This window comes from Pogona vitticeps, chromosome 4 (assembly GCF_051106095.1).
Source record: "Pogona vitticeps strain Pit_001003342236 chromosome 4, PviZW2.1, whole genome shotgun sequence".
Classification (NCBI taxonomy): domain Eukaryota; kingdom Metazoa; phylum Chordata; class Lepidosauria; order Squamata; family Agamidae; genus Pogona; species Pogona vitticeps.
Genome location: NC_135786.1, coordinates 13357102 through 13376751, shown reverse-complemented (window position 1 = coordinate 13376751; position 19650 = coordinate 13357102).

Below are 19650 nucleotides of genomic sequence, written 5' to 3'. Positions count from 1 at the left end.
GGGCTGAGAAACAAGGAACAGCTGTTCCTGCCCTGTGGCTTCTCCAGCACAGTCTGGCTCTAGGGAGCCCGAATTGATGAGTTCTGTGCTCACCAACAGATTCCTACAATCAAAACAAGCCATTTAGAGGCTTTCAAGAGACACAATGATTAATAATTGCCAGATAAAGAGGCACGAAGGGCTACAGCTACCTAAAAATGCACACTTCTGGAGTTAATCTGGCCTCCCTGTGTGTATGTCTCTGGAGAGCACAGCTCTGAAGGGAGCACTTGATGCTCATGTTACCTCTGCAAATGAAGTGGAGTTGAAGATGATGCCAAAAGATAACCAAAAAAGTTCTTAATAGAACGGAGGGAGGTATCATGTAACCTGAAGACTAGTTCTATGGCCTCCAGAGGCACCCTCCAAAGTAAAAACAGAATTAAAATCCAGCAAAGTCCTCTTGTCGGGGATACAAGGCTTCCCTAAATCAAGGATCAGAAACCTGAATAATGCTGGCACAGCAGAAAGCACTTGGGAAAAGATTGTTCCTTCAGAAGCCAGAAGAGGGTTGGGTTATTCTAGCATCAAGAAAGCAGGACTGGGGCCTCCAGTACTCCTAGCCCTAGCCGATCAGTGGGTATCTTGGCTCACACGGGGTGGTAGAGCTGTGGCAGATAGAGCTATGGATTGTCCCCATGGGGAAGAGGGGGCCACGGAATATGAGAATATAAGGCTTTGGAGAAAGATGCCAGGTGCTTTTCTCACTACTGTGATTCCACAGCTGAGCACCAGTCAGAGAGTGGCTCTCCAGAGTTTGCTGAGCTGCAGTGCTTCACTTTGAGGGTTCCTTAGAGGAATGCATTGTGGTAAACAGGGGTCTCAAACTCAATTTACCTGGGGGCCACTGGAGGTAGAGTCTGGGTGAGGCTGGGCTGCATCAGATTTTCTGCCAAGCGGAGCAAGAGTCCGAGGAAGCTGCCCAGGAGTTTCCTTAGCCCGGCTGGGGCTCCGAGGAGGAGGAGGAGGAGGGGGGCGCATGAGCCCCCGTCACCAGCCATGATACCCCTCCGGCTCCTCCTTCACTACCACCATCACCACCAGCAGCAGGACGAAGAAGCGGAGAAGGGAGGGAGTGCCAGCGACTGCCTAGTGGGGGGGAGGAGGGCACGACATAAATTTTTTTAATAAAACCTTCACAGAATTGCCTTGCCAAAGGAGAAAAGCCCCCATCGGTACCTGTGAAATTAAACAGAATGGGGAGGGGGGCTCCCTGCAGGTGCATGCACACATGCACACAAACACATACAGAGGTCCAGCAACCTTCCTCTGAGGGCCCCCCTCAAAAAAAGGCACACTCAGGAGCAGCAGCTACCCCCACCACGACAGAGGAGCAAACTTTGTGAGGCGAGCCCAGGCAGCCTCCAGAGCCAAGGTGGCTGAAGCAGGACGAAGAGGACGAGGAGAAGGAGGAGGAGGAAGCACCACTGGGTGCTGAGGCGGCCGCTGGCCAGGCTGGTGCTGGGGGTGCCAAGAGAGCCAGAGAGCCGCTTCTCTGGAAGAGGCAGCGGCGGCAGCTGCTGTTGGCAGTTTGGAGGCGGATTTCGAGGATGGGCTGGGAGTGAGCTCCGTTCTCAGGCATCGCTCAGCGGCGGCTCGGGCGCTCGGGGAAAAGGTCCAGCAGCGCGCCTTGCTTGCCGTCTCCCCCAAGACAGCACCTCTTGCACCCTCCATCCGGAACTGCAGCCTGCCAGCCAGCAGACAGGCGGGCTGGTGGGCTAGTAGGCTGCAGTTCCGGATGGAGGGTGCAAGAGGTGCTGTCTTGGGGGAGAGCTGGCGAGCAAGGCGAGGCTTTTTAAAAAACTCTTGATAGCAGAGGATGCATGGGTACTTCGGGGAGAAGGCAAGGTGGGGGCCACAAATTATCATCCGGCGGGCCGCATATGGCCCCCGGGCTGCATGTTTGAGACCCCTGGTGGTAAAAGAGTCACCTTGGAAGAGGTAAAACAAAGGATCAGCAAACTGCCCGTGGTGGTGATCAGAGGCAGGAAATGTTGGTTTTTTGGATTATACTTCCTAGAATTCCACTGCCTATGTGACCACCATCATGATAGGTGAAGGATTCTGGACCTTGTAACCCAAGAGAGGTAACACATCCCATCTCTGCTAGTGATACAATGCCAGCTGGTGCTCAGAAGATGCAGTACCGTGCTGCGTGTTCTTCATAGATGGAGAAAGAAAGGTTGCACTCAACCTCTGCAGTGACTGAGCACTTTCTTGGGTGGAAGTTTGCTTCGCGTTTTGATGGGCTACAATATTTCAGTTCAGCAAGAGCAATGCTTGTGAATCTCTGGATTCATGCTGTGCAGAAACCAGAGGGAGTCTCAGCAGTGCTGGTGTTTATCACCACGCAGTCTTTGTTTGGCCTCATTTGTAACACCTAAATGGAACAGCAAAACATACCAACCAAATGGGCTTTGGGAAATCAACTATTCTGGTTCTGCGCAAGGCACCTGCTGAGTTCCACGTTAGTTAATGCCGGGGATGTGGAAGTTTCAGGCATGCTGGAGTCATGCAAAGTGATGCTATTGGAAGTTGTACAGGCCTGACTCATCTTCTAGAAACCTAGTTAGTTAGGACAGAATACAATGCAAGACAGAGGTGAGAGCAGACAAATTAATGTACCCTCCTTTATCATTGCTTCCCCTTCTGAATAGTTTATTTCTTAGACGTGTTCTTCCTGGTAGCATTAAATGTCGTTATTTGTTCCGAACAAGGCCAAGGAGTGAATAATTCCACTGTGGATAACCTGGTGGCCATCTTGGCATGGTCAATGGCCTGGTTTGCATGTCACAGTAAAACAAGGATATATGGTTATCTTGGCCTAAGCTGGTGCATATGGCTGGATCCTTCCCACTTCCAGGTATCTGAATGAATTGCTGTGTTTTCTTTAACAATATATGTCAACCCAGAAGCAGCTGATGTGCTGGCTTGTTTCCTCACCAAGTAAGCCAGAGAAACAAACCTACAAGAACAAGAAACCGGGCCTTCTCGGCGGTGGCTCCTCGGCTGTGGAATGCCCTCCCAACAGAAATTCGGCTGGCACCCTTGCTGGGTGTTTTTAAAAGCCAGTTAAAAACTTGGTTATTCAAGAAGGCCTCCCCTCCAGTCAATTAAATCTTTCTCTTTTTTCTTTTCTTTGCTATTCCACCTTGGTAATCCTCTCTTTAAATTAATTGTTTTAAATTGAAATTGTAGTTGTAATTTTATGATTTTATATATTTTTATACTGTTCTGTTTTATTTTGTAAGCCGCCCCGAGTAGACATGGTCTAGAGGGGCGGGGTAAAAATCAAATAAGTAAATAAGTAAATAAGTAAACAAACAAACAAACAAACAAACAAACAAACAAATAAATAAATAAATAAATAAATACACGCAAACCCTGGATTCTTTGGTCTGTTGAGAGAGAAACAAGCTTGAGTGCTCCTCACTGACTACTTTGCCCATCAGGTTACACAAACTATGGCTCAAAGTCTGTAATTTCCCGAGCTGCCACAAATGGGAGCAAAATGAATGTGGGAAACAGAGCACTGGCTTTCCACGGATCTCTTACAATAACCAAGAAAGGCATCCGGTGTCAATTTCTTCCATCCCAAGAGCAGCTGCTGTTTGCTTTTCTCATGGCATTTATGCAAGTTAGGGAAAGGCAGACACTTAGAAATTGTTATCATTATCAATACTGATCTGTTCATCATCCTACAGCCTGAACTTTTTGTTTCACGTAAGGTGCTATGACTTCCTCAGCAGGTGCCCACAAGGCACATGAAAGTTAATGACAGCCAATGTTGTTGTTGTTTAGTAGCTGAAACAGGTGCTGTGTGCCTTCCAAGTATACTGTATGTCATTCCACAAAGTCTAGATTCCTCTCAACAAACGGATAAACTTTGAAAACGGAGGTAGGGAATACTTCTGTTGTAAAATATGATAAAAAGGAAGCATTTGAGTTCTGGAAATATCTTTCTTCCAGCTGGGCATTACAGAAAACCAAAAATCCTCAAAATTGTCCTAGCTAGACACTGAGATTTTAGAATGTATAGTTAAACTAAAGTTCCACAATGGAGCTGAAAATATAAAGATTATTTTAGAGGTGCGTAGTTGGTATCAGTTTTCACCCCAGAGCATGCAGAATCAGACTCTGCTCATGTAGGCAAGTAGATCTTAATTTGATGTGGTGATCCAGTGCAATCGATTTCCCAGCAATCATATGGAAAATTCGTTACAGCTGGAATTCGGTCTGGGACGTTTTTGGTCCAGCAGTAGGGCTGCTGCTTATTGGGACTGGGGTGGAGAAGTTCTCCAGCAGATGGAAGGATCTTTTTAAATTTTTAACTCCAAAGTGATTCTTTCTGGTGAGATCACCCGTGTGCCTTTGCAGCTATCTGATTGCACAGCTGACTTTTTCCATCTCTACAGACAAAGGATTGCCAGTCACTCAGTGAATACTCGATTGCACTGGTTCTTAACCTTTGTTACTCAGATGTTTTTGGACTGCAACTCCCAGAAGCCTTCACCATCAGCTGTGCTGGCTGGGATTTCTGGGAGTTGCAGTTCAAAAACACCTGAGTAACAAAGGTTAAGAACCACTGAGTCTATTGAATTTTACTGAAGCCAGTGAACACTCAGTGAACTTTACTGAAACCAAGGGAATCTGTGCTGGCTAAGAAACAGATGCCCTGAGATACATGGCAAGGTGTATGACATAAATCATAGAGATGTGTGGTGCTGTATCATATGGTAGGTATACCGGAACCCCTTACAGTGGACCCTCTACTTACGGAATTAATCCGTATTGGAACAGTGGCTGCAAGACAAAAAGTCTGTAGGTCGAATCTCCATTGACCTACAATGCATTGAAAACTGATTAATCCCATAACTGGCAGTTTTTATTCTATTTTTGTTCCATTTTGGGTTTTTTTTCTGGTCTGTAAGTTGATTCTCCAGCTGCAAGTCAAATCTAAATTTTGCAGCCAGAGAAGTCTGTAACTCGAAAAGTCTGTAAGTCAAGCCGTCTGTAAGTCGAGGGTCCACTGTATCTTGAAAGATGTTGTCCATGTGAGCAGGATGCTTTGGAAACCCTTACTCATATGCTCTTGCACTGTTCGCTTCATCAAGACTGTCACAAAAAGTATGTCACCTCAATATAATTAGAGCTGGAGGGGAAATCCGATCTGGACAAGGTCCATTTTATGTTATCAGTTGAGGTGGTCGACATTATGGAACAAGTAGCTGTTTTTCTTGGGTCAGTTTTTAGGAGGAGAAGCCCTGACCTTGAATGAATGTATTTGTTTTACGCTCCCTGTGAATCCAGAAATCTAACAAACTAGCCTATGTTTATTTTATATGCCAATAAAAGTTTATCATGATTATCATAGAGATGAAATCTGGGTCTCCCCCTGCCCCCAAAATGGCTTTTTTTTCTCCTTAACATACCAGGTTCCTCACTCATCAGTATTTTCCCCCATCATCCATATAACATTCATCTTGCTTAGTACAGAACTTTCCCCCTGACATTTTGTACCTTTTCTTCCTTACTGGAAGCATGGTTTGTTTTTAGTAATTCTTTGTTCCAGGAAGAGATAGCCTTTACTTCTATGGTGCTTCTTGTTTGAATTTAATCTCTGGTGACTGCCTTGCTGTCAGAAACTTTTAGTTGGCACTCCAACCAACCAAGCTGCAGAAGAGATTTTTCAGCAGATAAGTAGTTTTCTTAAAAGATTCCTTCTAAATATTTGCAAACAGAATCAGATTTCTTAAAGTGCAGAAAAATGGACTTTAGATACAAAACCCAGTCAACTGTGCAGACTCTTGTGATGAAAGAGGAAAAGAAGGGGGGAACTTCAACTCTGTCCAAAAGAGCTCTTTGTGATACATTGAAAAAAAATTACTAGGAGCTAAATTCAGAAGCCAGAATGGTATAAACTTTATATCTGGTAGTGGAAGATAGAACGATGTAAACCTTGTGCCTGGTGTGTTGGAACAACACAAAAGCTGCCTTTTCTGTGCTAAACAATGTGGATTTTCTTTTTGGTTTTTTTGGCCATATTTAGTTCCTCTTCTTCTTTTTGCATGTGTGCTGGTGCTGAAAATTGAGAATAATGAGAGAGTTATTTAAAACATGGCTTCCTGGCCTGGCCTGTAATTGCAGGCCGATTGGAAACCTGCCAGGCAGGCAAATCTCGGAGCACAGAGCAGGCGGTATGACCAGGGCAGCTGCTCTCTTTCCTGCCTGTTTTGCATAGAACGTGTACTCTCTCTTTCTCTCTCTGTAGAGATATGTACAGGGGGAATGCAGTACAAACACACAGGGAGGACATGCTCAGAATATACAGTATCAATATGCACTTAGAGGTGCCCATCCAAAGTGTGTGATAGAAGCTGATCATACCAATTGCAGTTTGACCTTATCATCAGCCCTTCCAATGGATACTAGGAGGATAGCTGGCAACAGCCGTTGGCCTTTCCATTGTTCAGATGGGTGCATTGGCACCATGGCTCTAGACTCAGTTCATTGGGAAGGTCATAATAGCCTTCATGCAAATCCACAGGAAGTTATGCTGGCTGCAGTTCACTATTTGCTCAGCAGATGTTTGTCCTTGACCTGCTGTTCTGGATCTAAGTTTTTAAAAGAATTTTTTTTTCTCTCTCTCTCTGTCACTCTCTCTCTCTCTCTCTCTCTCTCTCTCACACACACACACACACACACACACACACACACACACAGCTTGCTAAGTCTTGTTCATCCAACACTGGTAGAGTCCAAAGCTTCTCTTGTGCATCCTAGGGTGGGCATAATAGAATACATCACAAGCAGAAGTGTGAATGGACAGATGTTTAAATGTATTGTGGTGACTTTTATTGTCTAATATGGATGTCAAAACATCAAATTTTCTAGGTTCCTGTTACTCTATGGGCTATCCTGGGTTATAATATAATGCTGCTGCATCACATGACAAGGCCCATTTTTGTTTGTTTGTAGCATCTCTCCTCCATTACATCCTAAGACACCATGCAGATTACAAAGATCTCACATCAAGCCTTCCTCACTTCTTCTTTCCTCCCCTACTTATTTTTCAATGTCTTTTCTGAGGAAGAGATAATCTTAAAAACATGCTCATTTTGGAGGGTGTTTCTTTGGGTGTGATCAGATTTAGCCTGCTGTTTGGTCCACTGCAGGGATGTGCTGGTTTACTCCTTTTTCTGGTGATCATATGATGTAATCCCTGAAGCAAACCAGTCCACTTACAGAGTGTTCTTTCCTGTATCTTTCTGAGCCCCTTTCAGAGGCTTCTTTTTTTGGTGCAGTTATTATTGATCCATTTTGGCTTGTTTCCAGCATGTGCGATAATTGGAAACAAACCAACATGATCTTGGAGCTCTTGAGGTTCTTTCCACTTGGAGTTTCTCCTATCGCGAAGACATCCACTTCATAATATTAGCAAATTAAACAGTTCCTCTGCTCTGCAAAAGGGCAGAGGAAGTAAAAAAAGACCGTCTTAGGATGGCACAATTGCACTGCATGATTTATTAAAAGAATAAAAATAAAAGAGAAAATTTCCTCTGAGAAGTGGGAGGAAACGGGAAGAGACAATGAGGTGGATCCCCCCCCCTTTCTTTTGATGTGTCTCAAAGGTAGGGTTGTGAACTTGTCCCCAGCCAAACCCACCACCTGGTATTCTGGGAGATGGAATTGGGAAAAAGCATCTTTCCCCAGAATGTTCACACTGAGCAAAAGCTAGAAAAAGTTTTTAACACTGCTGGAAGGTTGGTCATTTACAAAACAAATATAGGTCTGAGAACCTACTTCAGTATTCTTAATGATTTAAATACACACCAGCAACTGATGCACATAATGAGAAAATGAACACTAGAGTTATTTAATAGTTGCAGATGTGTTTGTGTATGCATGAAAACATAAAAAGTACAATGTGATCAATTTTGATAATGCTTCAAATGGGCCAGAAGATGGCAGACATTCACTTGGTACAGACTGAAAGAAAGAGGAGAAATGTGATTATTTTTCTTTCAGGTCTAAGACATTACTCCTTGTGTACTTTAAAGCAACATTCATTTTCAAAGAATTTTGTGTGCACTAACTAGATCCATCCAGTGCTAATTGTATTGTGTTCTGTGGGGGAGGTAAGTGCTGTCTTCATAGATAGCTTTGTTGAGGGTGAGAAACTGGTGCACTGCTGAAAATACAATTTTAAACTATTTTGTGACATTATGGGAAAATATTCTGGCCTAAGTCTGGCTGCAGAGTCTGAGATTGGGGGTCTGATTCCCCATTGTGCTTCCCAGGAGAACAGCCAGCCTATGTAGCCCTGGGTGAGCTACACAGTTCCAGGACGCCCCAAGAAGAAGTGAATGGCAAACCTGAGTACTCCCAACCTACAAAAACCCTTAGAAGGGTTTACCATAAGTTGGTATTGATTGGACAGCACATCATCTTCTTTATCATCATTATTAGCTTCTTGCCCAGGTCTCCCCATCAGGTTCTCTTAACTTTTTTTCAAATTAGTTTAAATTTTAATTGTTATTTAGACTGCCTCTATTGTTTCTCTGAAGAGGAAAAGTTTAATTCATAGACTTGAAGTAGTTGTTGCTACTGTTGTTTCTACCACAGTAAGAAAAAGTAAAGCTTATGGTTCTAGGTGGTTATTTAAATTTATTTTGTTGTTGTTGTTGTTGTTGTTGTTGTTTAGTCATTAAGTCATGTCCAACTCTTCATGACCCCATGGACCAGAGCATGCCAGGCCCTCCTGTCTTCCACTGCCTCCCGGAGTTGGGTCAAATTCACGTTGGTAGCTCCGATGACACTGTCCAACCATCTTGCCCTCTGTCGTCCCCTTCTCCTCTTGCCTTCACACTTTCCTAACATCAGGGTCTTTTCCAGGGACTCTTCTCTAAAATTTATCTTATAATGAATCAAATTTATTCTGTGACCAATCAGAAGTCAACTTCAGTGAACTTTAATCAGTCTTTTAGTCTCATCATAAAATGATGACATTTTATTATAATAAGAAGAAATAGGGGAAAAATTGTTCCATGCACTTTGAGTTTGGTCCTTAAACAGTTTGCTGGTTTGAAAAGTGAACCCTGACTCCATTGATTTCAGTTGAGATTCCCCACCTCTCTTAGCAGCTAATAAGAACTTTATTTTCCATGCAATTCTGGAGATCTTCTGATGGTCAGCAGGATTGGGCCCATCAAAAGGCAGGGTGAGATGGCCTCTTAACACAACACATGCTGGGTATTGTAGAGGGTGTTGTGAGTAATTCACTCCACAACCTCCTTTGTTGAAGCTTCATGTTCCAGGCAGTGCTACCATTCCCCGCTTTAATTACTTGAAGGGTTCATGAGTCTTGTAGAAGGAAGTACCCAGTGGAACAGTCCACATTCCATCCGGAGGTATGAGTCCCCCAGGCCTGGCTGCAAAATTGTTATGGTAGTTACAGCTTTGGAAGCTTCTGGTTCAAATGTCAGTAGCATGATGGATCTTTGCTGGCTTTTAGTCTAACTTTAACTAGAGTTATCCTAGGTTCAGCTGATCTCCCACTTCACTGACATTTGAGCCACAAGCGCCCACTGTGTTAGGGATATCTTCCACCTACTGGGTAAAAATGGTATAACACACTGCAGGCATTGCTTGACTAATTAAAATGAATTAAGCCACTTTAATAAAGAACAAAGTAAACTTGAGGAGAACAACCCCAGATTCCCTTAGTTGGTTGGTTGGTTAGTTAGCTAGCTAGCTAGTTAGTTAGTTATCCTTCAGTCTTGAGAGACTATGGTAATGTGCTCTGTAGGAGTGTCCTCTCCAGAGCACGAACGCTGTGTAAAATAGTATGGAGGATAGGCTGTTACCCAAGCAGCAAATCCCCCCTCTCCACATCAATGAAATGGTCCAATGGAAAGGCAGGAGCCAATACAACTGGTTCCAGTGACGTCGCAGGAGTTGCCAGAATGACACGAACTGCCTTCGGGACTCCAGCTCCGGATTTTGCCTCTAGGTTAACTCCTGAAGCCTTTTCCATGAGTGTATATAGCCACAAGGCAGTGCAGGTTTGAAATCAGAGTTTTCCTTGTCCTGGATGGGCTGCCTTCCAAGGCTGATGAGCTCCACCTACCTGGACTGCTCCCTCGCCGCATGGGTGATGGCGGCACCTCCTCCTTCTCCTCACAGCATGGGGGGTTGGGATCACAGTTTCCCTTCTCCTAGATGGGCTGCCTTCCAAGGCTGACAAGCCCCACCTACCCGGAATTTCCTTAGTATCCATATCAATTTTCAGGTGAACAGATATCCAGGCATTGGAACTAAGATGTTATCAGAGGCTTACTTTCTCTTTGATTCATGCAGGTGTGAATCGTGTCCAGCTGCTATTGTGAAAGGACTGACCCTCTTCTGGATTCTGACAGCTGTCTAGGGTCTGTGTTGTGAATTACACTGGGCTAAAATGTCCAAATGAGTTTTTCAGTACAAGACAGCGTCCCATTGTCTGCATCACAGTCAGCTCACAATATCTGCTTCAAGGAGTAGAATAAGCCGTGGGAAGCTTGGTGACAGAGCACAAGCTTACATGCTGAAGAGCCCAACCTCTCCATTTATGGCTAGGAAAGAATCTCACCTTAAATTCTGGAGGACTGCTGCCAACCAGAGATGGCAATACTGTCCTACATGGATCAAATTCTGACTTGACGGAAAACACCTTCCTAAGTTCTTATGAACTTCCTGCATGTTCAGCTGGCTTTATAAACTTTGGCTGCTCCTGTCTTCAGTTTCTTCAAGGCAGCAGCCTCTTCCCCTGCTAGGCAGATCATTGGTTAAAAAGAAGCAGAGAGTGGGTGGGAAAATAAATTGCATCACCCCCACCTTATCTATGTCTGCCGTTCCTTTGTTTTCACAATTCAAGAACATACCATTTACACTCTCAGAGATTCAGGAATCATGACTTTGACACAACTCTTTTGACAGACCTGTATTTCTGCCCCCCCACCCCCTAGCTTCACTGGGGTGCAGATCTGTCTCCTAGACTGGTTCCCCCAGTATCAGCAACTTGAGTTTCCAGCTTGGTATATTCTGGAGCTGTAGGGCGAAAAAGAGTGATAGTGTTATCTTCACAGTACGAGATCTAAGCCAGACTGGGCAGAATCAGCGGTTTGCTTTAATACTTTTTCCCTTCTCTTGCCATTTAAATCCCCCATATCCCTTGCAATCCCTTGTCTCATATCTTTTTTTTCCTTCCTCTTTGGAAATGCAACCAGGTCTTAGGAACATGACAGCTGTGACGCAGATGGACGGCACGCACCGCTCTCCGGTCGGCTTTGCAACTCAATCCTGACCTGCAGCGAATGAGCTAATCCGCTCCTTAGCTCCTCTTCCTAGGTGCTGGCTGCCAATTAGCATGAACTGTAGTAAATTGCAAAAGAGGCCAGGCCAGGCCCAGTGAGCATCATTTTCACTGGTGGCTTAATCAGGCTTTGAACCTCATCCCTCAGGAAGCAATTGTTTAATTGTATTTCTGCCTCCCTCCCTCTCACCAGAGTTCTCAGTCCATTTATGGCAAACCTAGCAAAGGCAGCTGATTTCTAGTATGGCCAAGACCAGTTCACCTCACTATGAAACAGGGTGGAATGCCCAGAGAAAGGGATAGATGGAACTGCTGGATAGCTCAGTGGTTTAGGTATGGTTGGGAGTTCAATTCCTCACTGTGCCTTTTTGACAGGGGCTAGACTCAGAGGTCCATAGGGTCCCTTCCGGCTCAGGAGTTCTCAGATGCTGCTGATCATTATTATTATTATTAAGTTACTTTTTAAAACTACAGCTCCCATAATCCCACAGGCAGCGTGACAAATGGCTGCAAAACCTCACTGTCACTTATAGAAGGCAAATGCTGATTTCTCAGTCCTTGGGGGCGGGGATCTATTGAAAAACCTTTGCAACTAACATTTATTAGTCATTTTCAAAAAACTGTATTATGACAATATAATGCCACTTTAGCATTGTATTTTCATATAGTGTGGCCATCTGCTGGGGTAGCTGGTGACTACAAGCTATATTCCCCATGTGGGTAATAGACAATTACAAGCTGTGTTCATCGCAGCTTCTGAATACTGTAGTTACATTTTAGTTAGTTATGAGCTGTCAAGTCAGTTCTGACACGGAACCCCTTGCCAGAATTTCTAGGTATTGAATATGTAGAAGTGGTTCACAATCCCCTTCTTCTGGGGACACTCTGGGTCTGTTCAGCTTGCCCAAGGCTACATAGGCTGGTTCTTCTCTCTGGAGGTATAGTTGGGAATTAAACTTCTGATGCCAATATTCCAACTTGCTGAATTAACCACATAAAGAGAATTTTAAAAAAAAGCATTAAGGCTTTTCAAGCGTATCCTCATCTACGAATAGCTGGACTGAACCAATATTTGAAAAACCAGGGTATTAATAACAACTTAGAAGACTTGCTTCTGGACTACATCATCCAGAATCCTCCCACCAGCACAATTAGTGGCAAAATGGATGGAGGATTATGGGAAGTGTATTCCCAAAAGGAAATAGTGTATATCTCAGCTCTGATAAAATATAAGCCGGGGTTCATTGGCACTTCCTTGCAAATCCGTGTGTGGTGATGGGATTCAGCACCGAATCCCATGAAATGGGGGATGAATGCATTCTTAAGCTCAATAAAAATGAAAAGGTTCACCCTGCTCAGGTGTGTCTCAAGACATTTTGCTGCCTGAGGCAAATGACAAGAAGGGACCTCTCTTCCAATCCAGGTATGGAAATTAACCAGGTTGACAGCCGAGTCTTACTTCTGCACTGGGGATGGGAAAGGACCACCATACCTGAGGGCAGCAACTGAACATGGAAAGTTCAGGGCCTAGCATCCTTTGGCTATTCTCTACATACAAGGGTATGCCATGCCTCACTCTACTCTTGCCCTGTAGCTGTTTATTGTACAGCAAGCTAAAACCTACCACTGTGTAAGGGTTGTGGGAGCAGTTGTGACCTTCCAAATTCTTGGGATGGGCATATGCAACCCCTGGACCTTTTAAGGTTGCCCAGCCTTGATTTAAAGTCCTATTAATCACTTTTCCCCCCTGGCAAATAGATTCAGCACAAATTGGATGACCCTCAAGACCTAGCTCCTCAACATGGGGGAACTGGAGGGAGTAACAGCAGGTTCAGTGTGAGTAACTTCACTTACACACTTCACTTGTTTGGTGAATGTGCCGAACAGGGTGTGTTCCTCAAGCACTTCTCTATGACGCTCCACTTCCCTCTGTCAAGGGTGGCACTTGATGCTGGGGTCAGAGAGAAGTCTCCTCGTTTCCTAGCAACCACACATTACCTCCTCAAGGAGGCCTTCCTCCTGAAATACACATGTGCTGTGCCAATCTGAGAAAGAAGAATTGATTTTTAGATGTTCTTGACATATTAATGTTGAATCAATCAAATAAAACCAAGCATAGCGATTTTGGTTCGTTATGCTTTGCTTTTTCATGCAGGAAAGACCACGGTGTGTTCTGGAGAGGGACAGGCTGCCTGTTTCTTATTAGGTAGAGGGAAATGAAGAAAATCTCAGAGATAAGAGATGGGTGGTTAAAATTGTATTTAGGCCTGCCTGGAAAGGATGGGAGGGCCTCCGAGGAGAAGACTCAGGCTATATAAAGTTAGGCAAGTAGTACAGTTCTAGGGTGTCCCCAGAAGAAAGGAATGGTAAACCACTTCTGAGTGGCCTCTACTTAGAAACCCTTCACTTCATGGCACTTAAGTATTAATCCCCCCCAAATTATGTGTACTCATTTAATCTGATTACATTTTGACTCTCGCACCAGGGAATGAGCCAGCTTGGCCTTGAAGACCACTTTCACACCAATAAGGTGCAAGTGTTCATCTTTTCTAGTTGCTGTTGGCCATTATCCTCACCCCCTCACTCAGCTAGGTCATTCCAGGCACCAGCTACAAAGCCTGATTTTCCCAGAAGAGTACCAGAATCCATGATTCCTTCATTTTCTCATATATCTTGACATAGGACAGCTCTTGCTCCTTCCACCCCTGGACCAATGGAACTTCTTCTCCGTCCCATCAAATCTGCTTAGAATCAGGAGGATCACTTGGGAGGTTGTACTGTAATGGATCTTGTTCCACTGACTTTAGTGACCTCTGGCTGTGGTTTCACAGTGGATGGAATTTAATACATTTCAAATAGCATCTGTAGGCAGCCCACTGAGTTCAAGGATAGTTCATCTGCCTTCCTTATTGAGAAATAGTTACAGCGCTATTAACAGCCCTTCAGCTTCAAGCAGACCATTTCTGCATCATTTGGGAGCAAGATGACCTTAGGGAAAGAATAAATGTGTTGTCTGTTGCTAAGGAGATGCACTTTTGGAAGAAACGAGAACTTGGAATTGTAGTAGAACTGGAGAGCTGCTGCTATTTTGACCCCAGATGCTATTATTGTAATTGCACAAGCCCGGACATTATAAACTCTTATTTGTACAGCCTTCTGCTTTCAGACATTATGAGCATCCCATCACTAAAGCGATGGCAAAGCCCCCAGGGGTATCCTAGCGACTTTATCCATTTATTTGCTTTTCAGACAAGCTGCTCCAGAATCTGTTGTTAATATAGCAGATTTGTTGATTCTGCTATCCCAAAGTACCTGGCATATAGAGTTGTTATATTCCACTCCCCTGTAGCCAATTGGCCTAATTTGTATAGCATGCAGTTTTTACCTCTTAAGAAATTAAATACTTTATTTAGTGAATTTCTTTTCTGCCAGTGCAGAAATGCCATTGTAGACATTAATATCCGAATGTGACAGACAAGTGATTTGATAGATTTCTCGCTTCCATTGGTTAAATCTTGGGTCTGTATACATGCGTAGGGAGGTTTTGTGTGTTTTCCCCTTTTTCCTGCTATGCCTAAATCACAGAGGAATATCTGTGATGGGTTCCCACACTCTCAGACTGTGGAACTCCCTGCCAAGGGAGACTAAGTGAGCCCCTCCCTAATATCCTTCTGTCAGCACACATTAACTTCCTTAGGAATGCTTTCAGAAACTGAAAAACTGTGAAGGTCTGGGTTTTAAAGGATGTCCTGGACATTTCCATTTTTATTTGTTGTTCTTATTTTTTACAGGGGTATTTTAATGGGTTCAAAGTAGAATCTGTTTTCATAGAATAGTGAAGTTGGAAGGGGCCTATAAGACCATTAAGCCCAACTCCCTGCTTGCTGCAAGAATGCAAATCAAAGGATATCTGCCAGGTGATTATCTAAGTTTCTCTTGAACGCCTCCAGTGTTGGAGCACTCACCAACTCCCAAGGTAATTGGTTTCACTGTTGTACTGCTTTAACAGTTAGGAATCTTTTCCTGATATTCAAATGAAATCTGGCTTCCTGTAACTTGAGCCCATTGTTTCATGTCCTGCACTCTGGGATGATCAAGAACACATTCTACCCCTCCTCTCTATGACAGCCTTTCAAATATATGAAAAGTGCTATCATATCACTCCTTTGTCTTCTTTTCTCAAGGCTAAACATGCCCAGTTATTTCAGTACAGTGGTGCTTCGCTTGATGATGATAATCCATTCCGTTGAAATTGCTGTTAAGCGAAACTGTCATCAAGCGAATTTAAAAAACCCATTGAAATGCATTGAAAACCATTCAATGCGTTCTAATGGGCTAAATTACCTGCTCGTTTTGCAAAGATCCTCCACAGGGCGGCCATTTTCCGGTGCCTGTGAAGTGAAGAATCCGTCCTAAAGCACAGCGGGGAACCATTTTGCACAGTGGGTGGCCATTTTAGAGCCACTGATCAGCTGTTTTAAAATCATCGTCTAGCGAAAAATCGGTTCCTGAAGCAGGGAACTGATCATCGTGAAGCGAATTTTTCCTATTAGAACATCGTTTTGTGATTGCAAAAGCGATCGTGAAAACCTCATAGTCAAGCGGTTTTGTTGTTTAACGAGGTAATCGTTAAGCGAGGCACCACTGTATTTCCCCATAGGGCTTGGTTTGCAGCCCCCAATCATCCTTGTTGCTCTCCTCTGAACTTGTTCTGATTTGTCAACAAGCATCCTTCTTGAAGTGTGGTGTCCAGGTGATCCCTAATCAGTAATATATTAACAGATAGTTCCGTGAGTTGAATACCTAGCTTCAGAGTGAGAAGATGGAATTCAACTTTCCACTGAGCCTCCTGTGAGAAGAGTTAGCTTGTGTTGCCCTGGGCAAGTGAACAGCCCCAGGCCACCCCCAAAAGAAAAGAATGGTGAACTTTTCATAACTAGAAAATCCTGGAAAGGGTCCCCTTAAGCTGAAATCAGCTTGATGGCACACAATTGTTGTGGCTGTTGTTGGTTTCTAAAATTGTCCTTGGGCAGAATTGTATTCATGTTCACGTAAGATTTGTCAACTAGCTGCAGCTAATTGTGACTAATTGGTGCAGTACCCAGGTGAATCTCAGTTGCATGGTTGGGCACATGACCAGATATACATGACTGGAACACATTCTGACACCTTATCCGTTTATTGTAATCAGCCATGGCAAGTTACACAAACCTTCGATGAACTGCAATAGGTTTCTGGCCTTTTTTTTTTTAAAAAAAAACTGTTCTGTTCCTTTGAATGAAGAGTGGAAAAGAATCCAGCACAACAACAACCACAACAAGGCCACAAGAGCCTTAAAGTTAACACAGAATACAAATAAACTATGACTAATTTTAGAAGTTGAAAACTGGAGCGAAATGAGACAATGCTGATATGATGCCGTTTGTCGTCGGGTGCTGAAATGAAGAGTTTCTAAGCAACCTCTGAAATGTTCTGTCTGGTTAGCTAAGTTCTCCTTTAAATAGAATACATTTTCTTTAAAAATGATAGAATTTGTTGGGATTTTTTTTTTGTCATGCTGAAACTGATTTGCAAGTCCATTTTGAATGTGTCTTGGCTTTCAAATTCTCTTTGAACGTAGGAGGTGAGGGAGGAAATTATCTTGTTTTAACAGGAGAGGGTGCCAAGGCACTGCCATCCAAATGAGCAAGTGGGAAAGCATAAATGAACAAGGAGAGCAAGAGAGAGAGAAGACACAAAAGGTTGACTGGTTTCTTGACATTTGAATTATAGCAATTACCCTCCTACTCTGTTATCACTCTGCAATTCAGTCCTGCAACTATTATTTCTGTAAAACTTGAAAATGAAGTTTGGGGGTGGGGTTGGCCTGACTGAGACATGCAGGATGAGTATCCTGTAAGAACTGGTGGTGGTAATTATGTTAGCAAAGCGTAGCAGGCCAGTTTGGTGAACTCATGGCTGAATTAGAAGTAATCACTTTGGTTGCGCGTTAAAAAGCAAAAGCATTATTATTTTTACTGTTCCACAAAATGCACTCAGGATAAAACCTAGGCTTGAGTACAATAATCTATGAAAACCTGCTTCTCTGTGTGCAAGAGTTTTGAAGGCTAAAATGGAGGTGCCCTCACAGTCAGCTCTCCATTGCAGGTGAAGCAGAACAAAGAACAAAAAAATGTTCAATTCTTTCAAAAAATAATAATCAGTTTAAAAATGTGGGATGTTATGCTTCTGCATCAGATTCAGAACACCAGCAAATGACTTGATATTGCTGCACACTATCATGCCTGTGTTACTAGCAGGAAAAAGGATGCGAAACATGACATAGTAAAGGGCAGCTTGAATGTTGACAACACCAATGACAAGAGTCAAGATGGTCTACGGGATGCCTTCTTGTGTTCACTACTGTTTACACTTGTAGAAAAACAGTCCGGACAATTGCTTTGGTTTAGGTGAGAAGTGGTTAACAGATGAAACAAGTCAGCTACTGGGGATTTTCCCTTGCTTGGTGTCATTTTGTGAATGGTGGTAAGCATTGCCAAAAGAAAACCTGTCTTTTGAATGTTTCTGAGACCTTTCATTGCCCTTGAAACATCTCCCTTCCAGGGCAGTGAAGCTCCAACAATGTAGCTATTATCTGAACTCTTGTGCCCTGATAATGTCCTTAAGGAAAGGCTGGAGGAAGTAATCGATAAGTGGTTACCTTCAATGGCAAGATGGTCAAAGTAGCTAAACGCACCCTAGTGGTCTAGCCCCTCCCACTCATTACTTAAAAGATAGTGTTGCTGCTCTTATTTTAACACATCACATCATACTCCTACATTCTGGTGAAAATCGGGCTCATACAAGTGGCAGGTATCCTTTGGTTAGGGTACAAACAAGCAGTACAAACAAGCAACACCAATGTACCACCTTAAATATGTCTGATTCCAGAAGGTAAGCAGGGTCAGACGTGCCTAGTGTTTGGATGGGAGACCATGAGGGCACATCAGGGATTTTGAGACAGGGCTAAGAAACAATCCAGTCTGTAAATGTTGCAAAGTCATTGCTGGTCAATGAGAGCTGATAGTACTGGGGAAGATGGCTCAATATTGGGCCATCTCCTACATTCCTAACATGTTCTCATCCTTTTGTGTACGTACTGCAAGCGTGTTCCTTAATACCATCTCATAAGTCATGATGACAGAAATATTTTCTGCCATTGCTCAGCGTCCAGCATGTGCCTAAGCATAAAGAACACAACTTGGCATTTTCCCAAACTCATCACATTCATACGTAATCCAATCTTGAAACATATTACAACAAATTTCATTATAAAAATAGGAGAATAATCAATAATAAAATTTCTCCTTTATGTATCGTATGTGCTGTCAAACCAGAATGGACTTATAGTGACCCTAACAGAGTTTTCAAGATGGTTAAGGAGTGATTTTGGTAGTTCCGTCCCTCCCTGTGAGTTTCCATGGCTTGGGTTCCTCAGTCCTAGTCCACCACTCTGTCCATTACACCATACGGGGTAGTCACAAAATGTGCCCAAGCTGGATCAAATACTTAACCTCAAGCGGAGTGCCAGAGGAGTAGAAAGGACCTTTACAGTATGTATGTATGTATGTATGTATGTATGTATGTATGTATTTATTTATTTATTTATTTATTTATTTATTTATTTATTTATTTATTTATTTATGCATCCTTCAGTTTCGAGAGACTATGGTAACATGCTCTGAATCGAGGAGTGTCCTCTCCAGAGCATGAAGCCCGGGTAAGGTAATATGGAGGATAGGCTGTTACCCAAGCAGCAGATCCCCCCCTCTCCACATTGCTGAAATGGTCCAATGGAAAGGCAAGAGCCAATACAACTGGTCCCAGCAATGTTGCAGGAGTTGGCAGAACGACACGAGCTGCCTTCAGGACTCCAGCTCCGGATTTTGCCTCGAGGTTAACTCCTGAAGCTTTTTCCATGAGTGGATATAGCCACAAGGCAGTGGAGGTTTGGAATCGGAGTTTTCCTTCTCCTAGATGGGCTGCCTTCCATGGCTGACCAGCCCCACCTACCCGGCCTGCTCTTTAATAGTGCGAAAGTATGATCTGACACTTAAAACTTTCCTGCCTCCCAGGCTTATGCAAATCTAATTGGCTTTCCTATTTACCATATTAAGGCCAGAGATAAAATTTGAGAATGGCGCGCGGTCCTTAAGAACATGGCCAAACTTGTTTATTTATTTATTTATTTGGCTTCTATATAGCCCATCTGGCTACTAGGC